The sequence below is a fragment of the Nelumbo lutea genome, chromosome 8, assembly GCF_056320005.1.
Source record: "Nelumbo lutea isolate HS-2025 chromosome 8, American lotus-T2T, whole genome shotgun sequence".
Classification (NCBI taxonomy): Eukaryota; Viridiplantae; Streptophyta; class Magnoliopsida; order Proteales; family Nelumbonaceae; genus Nelumbo; species Nelumbo lutea.
This window is the reverse complement of record NC_142691.1, coordinates 34,232,300-34,244,821: the sequence shown is the minus strand read 5'-3', so window position 1 is coordinate 34,244,821 and position 12,522 is coordinate 34,232,300. Positions and strand designations below refer to the sequence as shown.

At 42.5% G+C, this 12,522-nt stretch overlaps 1 protein-coding gene across 1 annotated transcript in view; it reads left to right on the top strand.

Moving 5' to 3' along the window:
- The window catches only part of LOC148843774 (flocculation protein), an 86,644-nt gene that overhangs the window by 48,829 nt on the left and 25,293 nt on the right, over positions 1-12,522 (top strand). The window lies entirely within an intron of this gene.

Below are 12,522 nucleotides of genomic sequence, written 5' to 3'. Positions count from 1 at the left end.
AAGAAAGTTTCCTGTTACAATTAGTTGAGCCTTCAACCTTTCTATCTTGCCATATGGTAAGTATTTGGCAATGTACATCCACTTACAACCTACAACATGCTTACCAGGCAGGAGAGTGGTAAGCTCCCATGTGTGATTATGTGCAAGTGTAGATAGTTCCTCTCCTCCATTGCTTGACGCCACCCTGGGGAGGTAAGAGCTTCCTGGACATTTTTAGGAATAGAAATAGAGGATAAAAGGAAGCAAACTAGCGATGGGAAGCAAATAGGTGGTTCCTTCTGATGGATCATTCACTTTGTACCATTGGTAATGTTAGACCAACATAGGTAGAGAAATGAAGAAACCAAAAATGGAGAGAGGCTTCGACGAGAAAGCAAAATAAAGGTCATCTCTAAGGGTAGAGGCTAAAGATCTCTTTGAAGAAATATGGATCAAAGGAAGACTTAGTCTGAAAGTAAGAGGGCAGAAGATGTCAAGATTGCTGGAACAGACCAACTTAAGGCAGTTAAGCAGTTTTACAAGAGGAGGCCACGCCAGCACAACTAACCACCCACTTGTAACAACTACCACCCACTTGTAACAACTGCCATCCACTTGTAACAACTTCCTTGTAACAACTGTAACATTCAAGATTGTAAAACTATAAGTAGGAGAGCAGGAAAGGGAATAGGACATTGATTCTTTCAACATTAAATTCTCTCTCTCTCTCTCTCTCTCTTTCTCTCTCTTCTTCCAAGAATTCAAGAGGTTGGCCCCTCAAAGAGCCCTGAGTTAGGCAGGTTCCTAACAGTTTGGTATCAGAGTCAGCATGACCAACACAAGAAACACGTCAGTAGACACCCGAATGGATCCAGATGGAGGTAAAGATCCATCGAATGCCTTCAGATCTCAAAGAAATGAAGGAAGGCTTCACTGATCTCCTCCTTCGATTGGAGTAGGGGGCCACGGACATTGACAGAGGAAGCCAAGAAGAGCGTAACAATGAAAATAGCCGCAAAACAGGGGCAGCAACAAGAATAGCCAAAATCGACTTCTCCATCTTCTCAGGCGGCGACCCAACTCCCTGGATTCTCAGAGCCGAAAGGTATTTCGATTACCATGAAACACTGGGGCAAGATAGGGTAGTTCTGGCTTCTGCGCATCTTGAAGGGGAAGCTATCCTCGGGTTTCAATGGTACAGAAGGGGGCACCCTCGTCAAACCTGGGTAGACTTCACAGATGCCATGACTGTCCGTTTTGGATCATCTGGGTTCGAAGATCTTGATGAAAATTTGGCAAAGGTGCGGCAGGTGGGATCAGTAAAAGAATACCAGATGGAGTTCGAAAGGCTAGTCGTGAGAGGCCAAGGGTGGACGGAGAAGGCATTGGTGGGAAGCTTCGTCGGCGGCCTAAAAGAAGAACTGCGACTAGAAGTGAAAGCGATGCAGCCCACTTCGGTCATCAGTGTGGCAACACTAGCCAGATTGTATGAGGACAAGTTCAGTCGAGCAAGAAAGGTGTAGACCATGGGGTCCCGGAGCAAGAAGGGAGCAAGAAAGGACGACAACACCAGACAAGGAGGAAGGAGTACTGGGCCCAGGCCCACTGGTTCCTTTCAAATGGCTGACCTGGGCAGAGATGCAAGCCCGTAGAGACAAAGGTCTCTGTTACAATTGTGAAGAGAAATTTGGGCCGGGACATCGCTGCAAGAAACAAGTGTTTATCCTCCAAACAGATGCCGAAGAGGAAGACAACATCACCGGTTGCGGAGAATCTAACCCAGGGTGGGAAATACAATCCAATGGCACGCCTGAAATATCCTTACAAGCCCTTAGGGGACTTGCATCCCCTCGGACAATGAGAGTTGCAGGGCTGATCCTAGGACGCCAAGTGTCAATCCTCATAGACAGTGGCAACTCCCTAAACTTCATAACTCAAGTCTTGGTGGATAAAATGGGACTTTCGATTCAACCCACAACGGCCTTTACGATTCATGTGGCCAACGGTAACAGCCTATCTTGCAATAGCATTTGCATGGGCCTACTACTAAAGATTCAAGGTCATCAGTTTGCGGTGGACCTATATCCTCTCCATCTCAGTGGAGCGGACGTGGTGCTAGGCATTCAACGGTTAAGACAACTAGGACCCGTGGTCTACGACTGGGCCCGTCTCACCATGGACTTCACATCAGGAAACTCTACAGTCCATCTACAAGGGCAAACATGCAAGGGCCCAAGGCCCATCAATCTTGCAACACTGACAAAGCAAAGAGGAGATCCAGATCAGCCCATATTCATGCACATGGACTCAAATTGGACCAGGCCATCCTTAGCTAACAGTAGCCCAGATGGGCCTAGAGACTTCCAAAGCCGCCTACAACAACTCCCTCTGCACTATGGCAACGTGTTCAAAGAACCCCAAGGATTGCACCACGTCGGGAGCATGACCACCGCATCCCTCTCATGCCATGATCTGCCCCGACCAATGTAAGACCCTACCGATACCCTTACTTTCAGAAATCTGAAATTGAGAAGCAAGTTCAAGATATGCTTAAGCAAGGGATTATACAGCCTAGTCACAGCCCATTCTCGTCACCGGTACTATTAGTCAAGAAAAAGGATGGGACGTGGCAGTTTTGTATTGGTTACAGAGCCCTTAACAGCATCACCATTAAAGACCGATTCCCAATACCAATCATTAATGAGATGCTTGATGAACTCAATCAAGCCACCATATTCTCAAAACTAGATTTACGAGCTGGGTATCATCAAATAAGGGTACATAGGGAGGATGTTCACAAAACGGCTTTCAGGACTCATGATGGCCTCTATGAGTTCCAGGTCATGCCATTTGGACTGACCAATGCTCTAGTCACATTTCAAGCCTTGATGAATGATGTATTCTGGCCATATTTACGTAGGTTCATCCTTGTTTTCTTTGACGACATATTGGTCTACAACTCCAATTGGGAGGAACATCTGAACCATCTACAGGTCACCCTTGCAACACTTGAGGCCCACCAGCTGATCGCTAAAGAGTCCAAGTGCTCCTTTGGACAAAACCAAGTTCACTACTTGGGACATGTTGTAGAAAAGGGGACTGTAGCGGTTGACCCAGATAAAATCTCCAGTATACTGGGCTGGCCGCAACCCAAATGTGTGAAAGAATTAAGGGCCTTCTTGGGACTGTCCGTGTACTACCACCGCTTCATCAAAATCTACGGCCTAATAGCTACCCCATTGACCCAATTGCTGAAACAAGACGCTTTTAACTGGTCAAACCAGGCCCAACAAGCTTTTGAGCAATTGAAACAGGTAGTTGCGAGCCCTCCAACATTAGCACTGCCTGATTTCACAAACGATTTCATCATTGAGTGTGATGCCTCGGGTCAAAGCGTTGGGGCTGTTCTCATGCAAGAGGGGTGACCACTAGCCTTTTTTAGCAAGGCCTTAACATCACAAAAGTGGGCCAAATTATGAGCGAGAATTAATAGCAATAGTCTTAGCAGTCCAACGTTGGCGATCCTACTTGATCGGTAGACGCTTCACAATTCGGACCGACCATCAAAGGCTGAAGTTCTTATTGGATCAATCAGTTCTATCCTCGGAACAACAATGCTGGATATCCAAGCTACTGGGGTACAACTATAGAATTGAATACAAAGCAGGGACTGCTAACCGAGTGGCGGACGTCCTCTCACGGCACCCATAGTCATTTCAGTTACTAGTATCTTCCCCAACTTCTCCACTCCTGGATCTACTACAAAAAGAAGCCCAATCTCTTAAGGAGTTACAACAGTTGAAGGCCCAAGTTTTGGCAAATCCCTCACTGCACCCTGGGTACACAATTAAGAATGATCTACGCTTCTTCAAAGGACGCCTGGAAATCCCGGCAGCCTCTGCTCATCTCAGAAAGCTCCTGGAATTATTCCATGCCTCACCCACGTGTGGCCACTCCGACATCCTACGAACACAAAAGCGCATCGCCAAACAATTTCATTGGAAAGGCATGCGTACATCGACCCATAACTTCATGGCCGAGTGTGCAGTATGCCAGCAAAACAAGTCAGCCACTACAACACCAGCAGGCCTCTTGCAACCACTCCCAATACCAACCCAATTCTGGGATGATATATCAATGGATTTCATCACGGGATTGCCTGTTTCTGCTGGCAAAACAGTTATCCTTGTGGTAGTAGATAGACTAACAAAATACAGTCATTTCCTACCTCTATCACACCCATTTACAGCAGCCACAGTTTCTGAATTATTCCTCCGGGAAATTGTGCGCCTACATGGGCTCCCCAGCTCAATTGTATCAGATAGGGACCCTATCTTTATGAGCCATTTCTGGGCTGAGCTTTTCCATCTACACGGGGTTAAACTATTCAAGTCAACTAGCTACCACCCCCAATCTGATGGACAGACAGAGGCAGTTAACAAGAGTCTCGAAACATATCTGAGATGCTTTGCTGGAGATCGACCAAGACAATGGGTGAAGTGGATCCACTGGGCCGAATGGTGGTACAACACCACTTTCCATAGTGCCGTGGGGATGACACCCTTCAGAGCTTTATATGGTCGGGACCCTCCCCCTCTACTTATGAAAAAGGAACCACCACAGTAGCGGCCGTTGAAGAACAACTAACACAACGGGATGAGGTACTAATGGAACTGAGACATCACCTCTTACAGGCACAGCATTGGATGAAGCACACCTATGATAAACACCACAAGAATGTCCAATATGAACTAGGTGATTGGGTGTTTCTCAAATTACAACTCTTCAGGCAGATTTCGGTTGCAAGCCGACAGTGGAACAAACTCAGCCCGTGCTATTTTGGCCCATTTAAAATCCTGGAGAGAATAGGATCAGTGGCCTACAAACTGGACCTTCCGGCAACATCCAAAGTGCACCCTGTATTCCATATCTCCTTACTGAAGAAGGGGCCAGAGTCAGGAGTCATTACGAGTGCGACCCTTCCCATATTTTCAGAAGAAGGACAAGTGCAGACTGAGCCAGCCCGCATCATTGATTTCAGATGGGTGCACCGGGGAGGAAGAGTCATACCAGAAGTTGTTTGGTCTAACCTTCTGGAAGAGGATGCAACCTGGGAATTCTACTTAGATCTGCAAACTAATTTTCCTACATTAGACCTTGGGGGCAAGGTCGCTCTAAAGGAAGGGGGGATTGTCAAGACTGCTGGAACAGAACAACAGAAGGCAGTTAAGCAGTTTTACAAGAGGAGGCCACATCAGCACAACTAACTATCCACTTGTAACAACTGCCGCCCACTTGTAACAACCTCCTTGTAACAACTGTAACAATCAAGATTGTAAAACTATAAGTAGGAGAGCAGGAAAGGGAATAGGACATTGATTCTTTCAGCATTAAACTCTCTCTCTCTCTCTCTCTCTCTCTCTCTCTCTTCTTCCTAGAATTCAGGAGGTTGGCCCCTTGAAGAGCCCTGAGTTAGGCAGGTTCCTAACAGAAGATGGTCACGGTTCTTGTGGAAGGCTCAGAGATGATTGACCATTTGAAAGAGTTCGTTTCTGATGCAGCAGCTAAAGGGAAGTAGATAAAACGGGAAGAAAATTTCTCAGAGACAGGTTGGAGGTATGTGATGGAAAACAAGAGGAATGTGAAAGGTGCATTCATATCTCTTACTGAATATTTCTATAAAGGAAGGAAGCAAATGGTTTGTTTCCCTTGAGGGAAAAATAGTCAAGGATGGATAGAGATAGCTGGTATACAAACAAATTTCCTAAATAGAAGGGAGCTGGAGAAAAAAGAGTTGATGGAAATTGATGAAAGTGAACAAAGCCCAGTATTTAGCAGCCGGCTCTTGTGTAAGGAAGAGGAACCAAAAAAGAAATTCTTGGCCATGGAACAACAGGAAAATGGGGAAGAATGCTAGTGATTGATGCCAGAAAGTTTGTGGCAGATTGGTGGAAAGTTGCAGAACTGTTGAAGTTCAAACTGGGGCTAAGGAGCACCTTTATTTTAACTCCGTTCGATCTTGCTAAGGCAGTTCTCCACCCTCTTGAAAACCAGGTAAATGTTAAAGCCTTATGTATTCAAGATGCTCTGGGGACCTTCTCAGTCTTTAAATGGTCTTCATCTTCCAATTCAAAAGTATTTTCAGCGGAAGATAATTTACTGTTCGAGTCTTTGGTTTGCCATTTCATCCTTGGGTTCAAGAGATAGCAAATTCAATTGCTTTGTTGTGTGGAGCTTGCCTTGATGGTGTATTTTGGGGAGACCTGTGAAGTGCAGCCCTTCTACTGGGTGGAGTAAAACCAGAAGATATACTGAGGAAGGTGGCCATAGCTGTGGATGGATTGTTTTTACCAGTCTGGTTAGTGTCTTCCATTGAAACTGCCCTTTGGAGGGAGGCCAGGCAGGAGGAAGATGAAAAGGTTCAGGAAATGGAGCTACGTGGCAGATTGGAGTTGGTTAAAAGGAAATTTCGCCAAAATGATAACACAGCCTTTACGCAGCCCAAAAGATTTGGGTCAGGAGATTAGTAGAAAACGCGTGATACAAGGTAAGGGTATGACAACCAACAGGACTTTTGCTCAAGTACTAGCTTCTGGCGCCAAGCAAGATATTTTGAATGGCTCAAGTGAGGGGAAGGGCCCATTGGTAGTACGAATTGAACCACAGATTGGGGGAGGTAAACCATTGGGTCAGGTTGGAGCTTGTTAGAATTAGGAAACCTTATGGTGGCTGACCCAGTAGACCCAGATTCAAATTCAGATTCTACTCCTAGGCCTAGTAGGCCTAAATCTAAGTTAAGTGGGCCAAAATTAATTGACCCAGGGCTTAAGTTGGTGCGTGAGGACTTAAAGGAGCACGTGACAAGGGGAGCATCTCAGGTAGACAGTAAACAAGGTCTACCATCGTCTTCCTCGGGTTCCTCCTTTCGCTTGAACTGCTCTGCAAAGGTGTCAAGCTCCTTACGGTGGATCCCATCGAAGAAGCTGGCTCGATCTTCACATGATTGCTGTAATCTGAGGTGTGTGAAGCGCAATGAGCTACATGACTTAGATTTGGACATGTCGACAGATGATGATGGGTTTCTTGATTCGGATTCAGAATCTGGAGAAACCATCAGTCTGGAAAGTATTGACCTCCAAAAACCTAAATATCATGGAGGAGGGAAGTGTAAACACTGAACTTTTATTTCCAGAGGAGGAAATGGATCTGAAAGCTTTTGGCAATGACAAACAGCCGAGGAATCTTAGTTTCAACGGTGGCAAACAGATATCTTCCCTTCTAGGAATTCTGTACAAAAAACAGATGGTGTTGGAAACACTTGCAAAGGTTCGGCAGATTACATCTCTGCCAATAAACGAGTCCGTCTACTCCACTTGCACAGCCTATTCAGGACATCGGGACAGAGAGACAGGAATCGGATCTTGCACCTTACCTAAGGATTCACATAGAGGGAAAGACTAATGAGGTACCTTTGACTGTAGGGGTGAAAATGTCATGGTTTTACCTCCACAATGGAGTTAGGAACAAGGAATGGGTCTGGTCTTGATTTCAACAGTTGATACCCAACATTTGGTCCCATTGCGATCACCTCTGCTACCTTTAGGTAAGCCTGTCCATTTGTTTTTAGATACTGATGTGGGTTCTATGCTTGTGACAGATATCCTGGAATCTCAACCAGAACAACCAAATGGCAGCAGGGGAGTGGTGAATGAAAGTGCTGGAAGTCGAACTAAGAAGGGGGATTGTTTAGTAGAAAGGAAACATGAGGAACTGGAATGGATTTGGGAGCATCTAATTCAGGTTTTTGTACCCCAAAAAAACCTGAATTAGATGCAAGCCCCAATAGATTGGGGCAGGAAACAGGAAATAAAGGGCCGTCTAGGAAGTCCGTGGGTAATAAGGGTAGGAAAAAGAAGAAGAAATCTGAAGTAGAGCGACTAATTTTGGACATTGAAGGGGATATCAAATTCAATGGAGAGGGGAAAGGAAAAAGGCTTCTAAAGGAGGGGAAGATAGTTTCTTGGAGAGCTTAAATCATGTAGGTTAATGAAGATAATCAGTGGTGTGAAAGGAGTGGCCGAATATCTCTGACTGGTAGTTCACATCAACGTTTTTAATCTGAATGGTAGCCGAGTCTGCCTGAATGGTCGTTTACATCAAATTTTTGATCTGAATGGTAGCCGAATCTTTTTGAAACATCAAGTTCTTGATCTGAATGTTAGTTTACACCAAGTTTGTTGACTGCTTGTGAGACTATTATCAGTGTTTTGGAGACTGCTGTTGTGTTGCCTTGACAGCAGTATTTGTTTGGTGACTGAGAATTCAGCATTAGAAATAGGTGTTGATTGGGGGATATAATGGCAGCAACTGGAGATGGTGGTAGTGATCAGATGATAAAGAAAGAGATTCCGTGTAAACATTACCAACACCACAGATGGGAGAAGAGGAGCCATTGGCTAGGGTAACAGTTTGAGATGTGGAAGTTTCATACAGAGAAGAAAACACACCTGGAGTCCCGATCATGTGATCAGAGGTTCCAGAGTTAATAATCCAGGGAGAGTGAACTGTATATGTAACAAGCTGGGATTATATGACATATATTCTCCAGCTTGAGGGGGGTGTTAGATTTGGTTAAGGGTAGAGTAGTCTTTTCATCATGTTTAAGTTATATGCTGATGTGGCATTCCTGATATTATTTCTGTAGTTCACTTGTCCCATACTTAAGTGGGGGTAGTTTAGTCATTGTACACTAATTACAACATAATGTATATTATGGTCGACTAGTAGGGTTAAGCCTCACTAGTTCGACTATTTCTTCTTCTTCTTCCTCTATTTCTTCTTTTCTCTCTCCTTCCTTGTCTACTGGTTTGAACTGCTGAAACACCAATAATATGTGAGTTGAGGTAAAATGGGGTAAGCAGGTCAGCTAATACTATGGCTGATTCTTTGTCCAAACAGGGGGTTTCTAGTGAGGATATTTTTTGTGCTACATTGTAACTTGTTCTAGTATATTGGAAAGTTGTACTTAACTAGTGTGGAGAGGTTGCATCTCGTGCCTCTCCTTGGGGACATTGTACTATTTATCATTGCTGATTAATAAATTTCTTTCAATTATCAAAAGAAAAAAAGGTAACATAATTGGAAATGGGATGAAGAGTACAACTACGTTTATCTTTGCATGAATGCAATGGGAAGAATAAAGTCAAAAGGAGGAGAAACAACTGTTGGATCTATGATGGAGAAAGAACTGGAGGAGTGGGTGCTTGTTGGAGGTCTGTCAATGATACCCAAAATTCTGTGGCTCGATCCAACATCGGATCCGATTAATAATCAGATTGGATTTGGATTTGACTCCATCCGATTCGATTAAAATCCGAATCTGATTATGTTATAATATTTATTGATTTAATTATATAATTATATTTAAAATTATAAATAAATATATTTTTATATATCATTATTAGATATACATTTATTTATTATATATAAAAGTTGGAAAGTAATTAACTTCTTAATTTTTTTGTATTTGAATTCGAATCCAAGGTCTTCAAATCTAATTGGATTTTGGACTGGATTCATATGCAACTTTTTAATAATTGGATCGGATTTGGATTTTGCTGAATCTGATCTGAATCCAATCTGATTACAAGCATACTTGTTAGTGAGTATACACTTTGTGTGAATGGTGATTGTTCAATAGTAACCTGCATTGAAGATGAAGGTTTGGACACAACTGGAACTGCAAGAATAGGATCTGGAAGAGGAAACATGGGTGGTGAGGAAGGAACATTGGACTCGTAAAGAATGGAATCAATTCATAGAAAGTGATGTCTGGACAAATAAATGAATGCTAGGATTTGGGATTATAGCCAAGAGAGATGCATTTCGTGGAACATGCATCCAACTTATCCATCCTAGGCTCCAGATTGTGAACAAAACATACACAATAAAAAATTGTAGGAGTAAGAGGAAAAGGGGACCTTGTGGGAAACAAAACCGAGAAAGGAGAACGACCTCCAATAATAGACATGTGCATCCGATTGATGATAAATCAGGATGTAAGTACATCACGGTAAAATTCTTTTAGAACATTTACATCATGTAAAAGGGATCGAGTAGTCTCAAGCAAATGGTGGTTTTTCCATTTAGACACCCTATTATGTTGTGGTGTGTATGTGTAGGAAGTTTGATGAATAATAATACCATATTATTCCAAATGAAGCACGGCTTTCAACATGAAACTTTTGAAAAATGGAGAATAGTTCACTTTTTTCTTTCATAAGATAGAGCTATGTCATCCTTGAATAATTGTCAATAGAAATTACAAAATATTTGTAACCATTGTATGACACAATTCTATTTGGACCCCAAATATCTCAATGGATCAAAGCAAAAGGGCTTGAAACTCGACAATTGACTCTAGGAGTGAGGGGAACTAGATGATTTTTCTTGTACTGACATGACTCACATTCCAAGGAAAAAGGATGACTCAACTCAATGTGGGAATAAGTAACTTAAGTACTTTAAGAGATGGATGACCAAGCCTGCAATGCCACTAAAGAGTAATGATTTTTCTTGTATTGACATGACTCACATTCCAAGGAAGAAGGATGACTCAACTCAATGTGGGAATAAGTAGCTTAAGTACTTTAAGAGATGGATGACCAAGCCTGCAATGCCACTAAAGAGTAAGAGAGGACTGAATTTTAGACCACTACCATCAAGATAATACAGTCCATTAGCTTCATGCCCTCTACCAATCTTCATCCATGTCTTGAGATCTTGAAAAACACAAGGATAGGGGTAAAATGTGGTAGAACAATTAAGAGTCTTAGTCAATTTGCTAACAGACATAAGATTGAATGAAAATTTGGGTACATATAAACAGAAGATAAAAATAATGATGAAAGGTCAACAATACCAACACCACAAATAGGGGAAGTATAACCATTAGTTAGGGTAACTATTTGGGATGTGGAGGACTCAGAGAAGGAAAAAAACACCTGAAGTCCTAGTCATATGATTGGAAGCTCTAGAGTCGATAATCAAGTGGGAAGGTTTGAATGCCAAATAAACCATACCTGAGTAGGCAAGGGTGGTAGTGTTATGTTGTGAGGAACCTAAAGAACATTTCCATATTCATTACGTGGAACACTCACCATCTACTTTGTAGATGCACTTATAGATGAAGAAGGTGTTTGGTTAGCTTGCTGATTTTCACTGATTTCACCACCACCACTTGTCACAACGTGGTTAGCCCATGTAGATTATAAGTTCATGACAACAATTAGCAGTATGCGCACTTCCTAGGACCATTCTTGTGTCCTTTACCATGACTTCCTCTTGAATCTTGATCTCCACTACACTCACCAATATGGTTAAACAAAGGACCATCTCGGCTTCCTTGAACTCCACGACCACTTCCTCTATTCCTATGACCTCCCCCTTTTGCCATTGCAAAAGAAAACTTGTTAGAGATTGTAGGACTCTTTGAAGGCCCAATAGAAATCCTATGTAGTTGGGCAAACCCCTCCTGAAGAGAGGAAAGATCAGCACCACCTAATATTTGTGATCTAATTGGCTCATATTCAGGTTTTAGATTGTTCCCTTTGCTGTTGCTGAATTTTAAAATACGATGTTAAGGATGATATTCATTAAGCTATTTCTGAAGGTTTCTTATACTAGCATAATACTCATCAAGGCTTTGATTTCCCTACTACAGATTAAAACACTCTTGATACACCCTTGTAGTGTTATCTTGCACATGGTCCCAAATTTCTTTGGTTGCATCTAAGAATGTAAAATTCACACTAATTTTAGTCTCCATGCTATTCCACAATCATATCATAATTTGTGCTTCCTCTTATTCCCACTCACTATACCCTTGAGACTTAGCTGAGGGTTTTTTTATCTTTCATGTGTTTTACCTTTTTCTTGGCTCTAAGAAAAACTTCCACTGACTGAGCCCATAGCACATAATTCTCACCACTTAATTTGATAGATGTTATTTGTACATTCAATATGTCATTTGATAGATGCCATAACTCTCTCCTGTCGTTTACATGGGTTTATGAAAATAAAGCCTTCAATTACTAATACCACACTACACTGTTCAGTACTCACCACATTGTACTACTAGTAGTCAATTGTGGCTGAAACACACACTATCATAGGTTTTGCAACAAGATTCACTGTTGATCAACACTATTCCACTCCTAATTGGATTGAATCACCAGTCCAAAAACAAGGTATGGATGAACCGTTCACTAACTAGCCCTCTTCGAGTCATCGAGTAGAGGGTTTCTATGAACCCACTGAAGTAATCACTTCAGCAACTACTGGAGGCATGCTTACCTTCGAGCAAGAGAAAGAGAAAAAAAAAAAGATATAACAAGCATCAGTTTGTCTATTAGAAAATTATGTCTGGCCCTAGTCATGGCTTTGGTGAAGAAATCAGCGATTTACAAGCCAAAAGAAACATGTGAGAGATAGATATGGCCAACAAGGGGATCTTTGATGAAATTGCAGTCCACCTCAATGTGT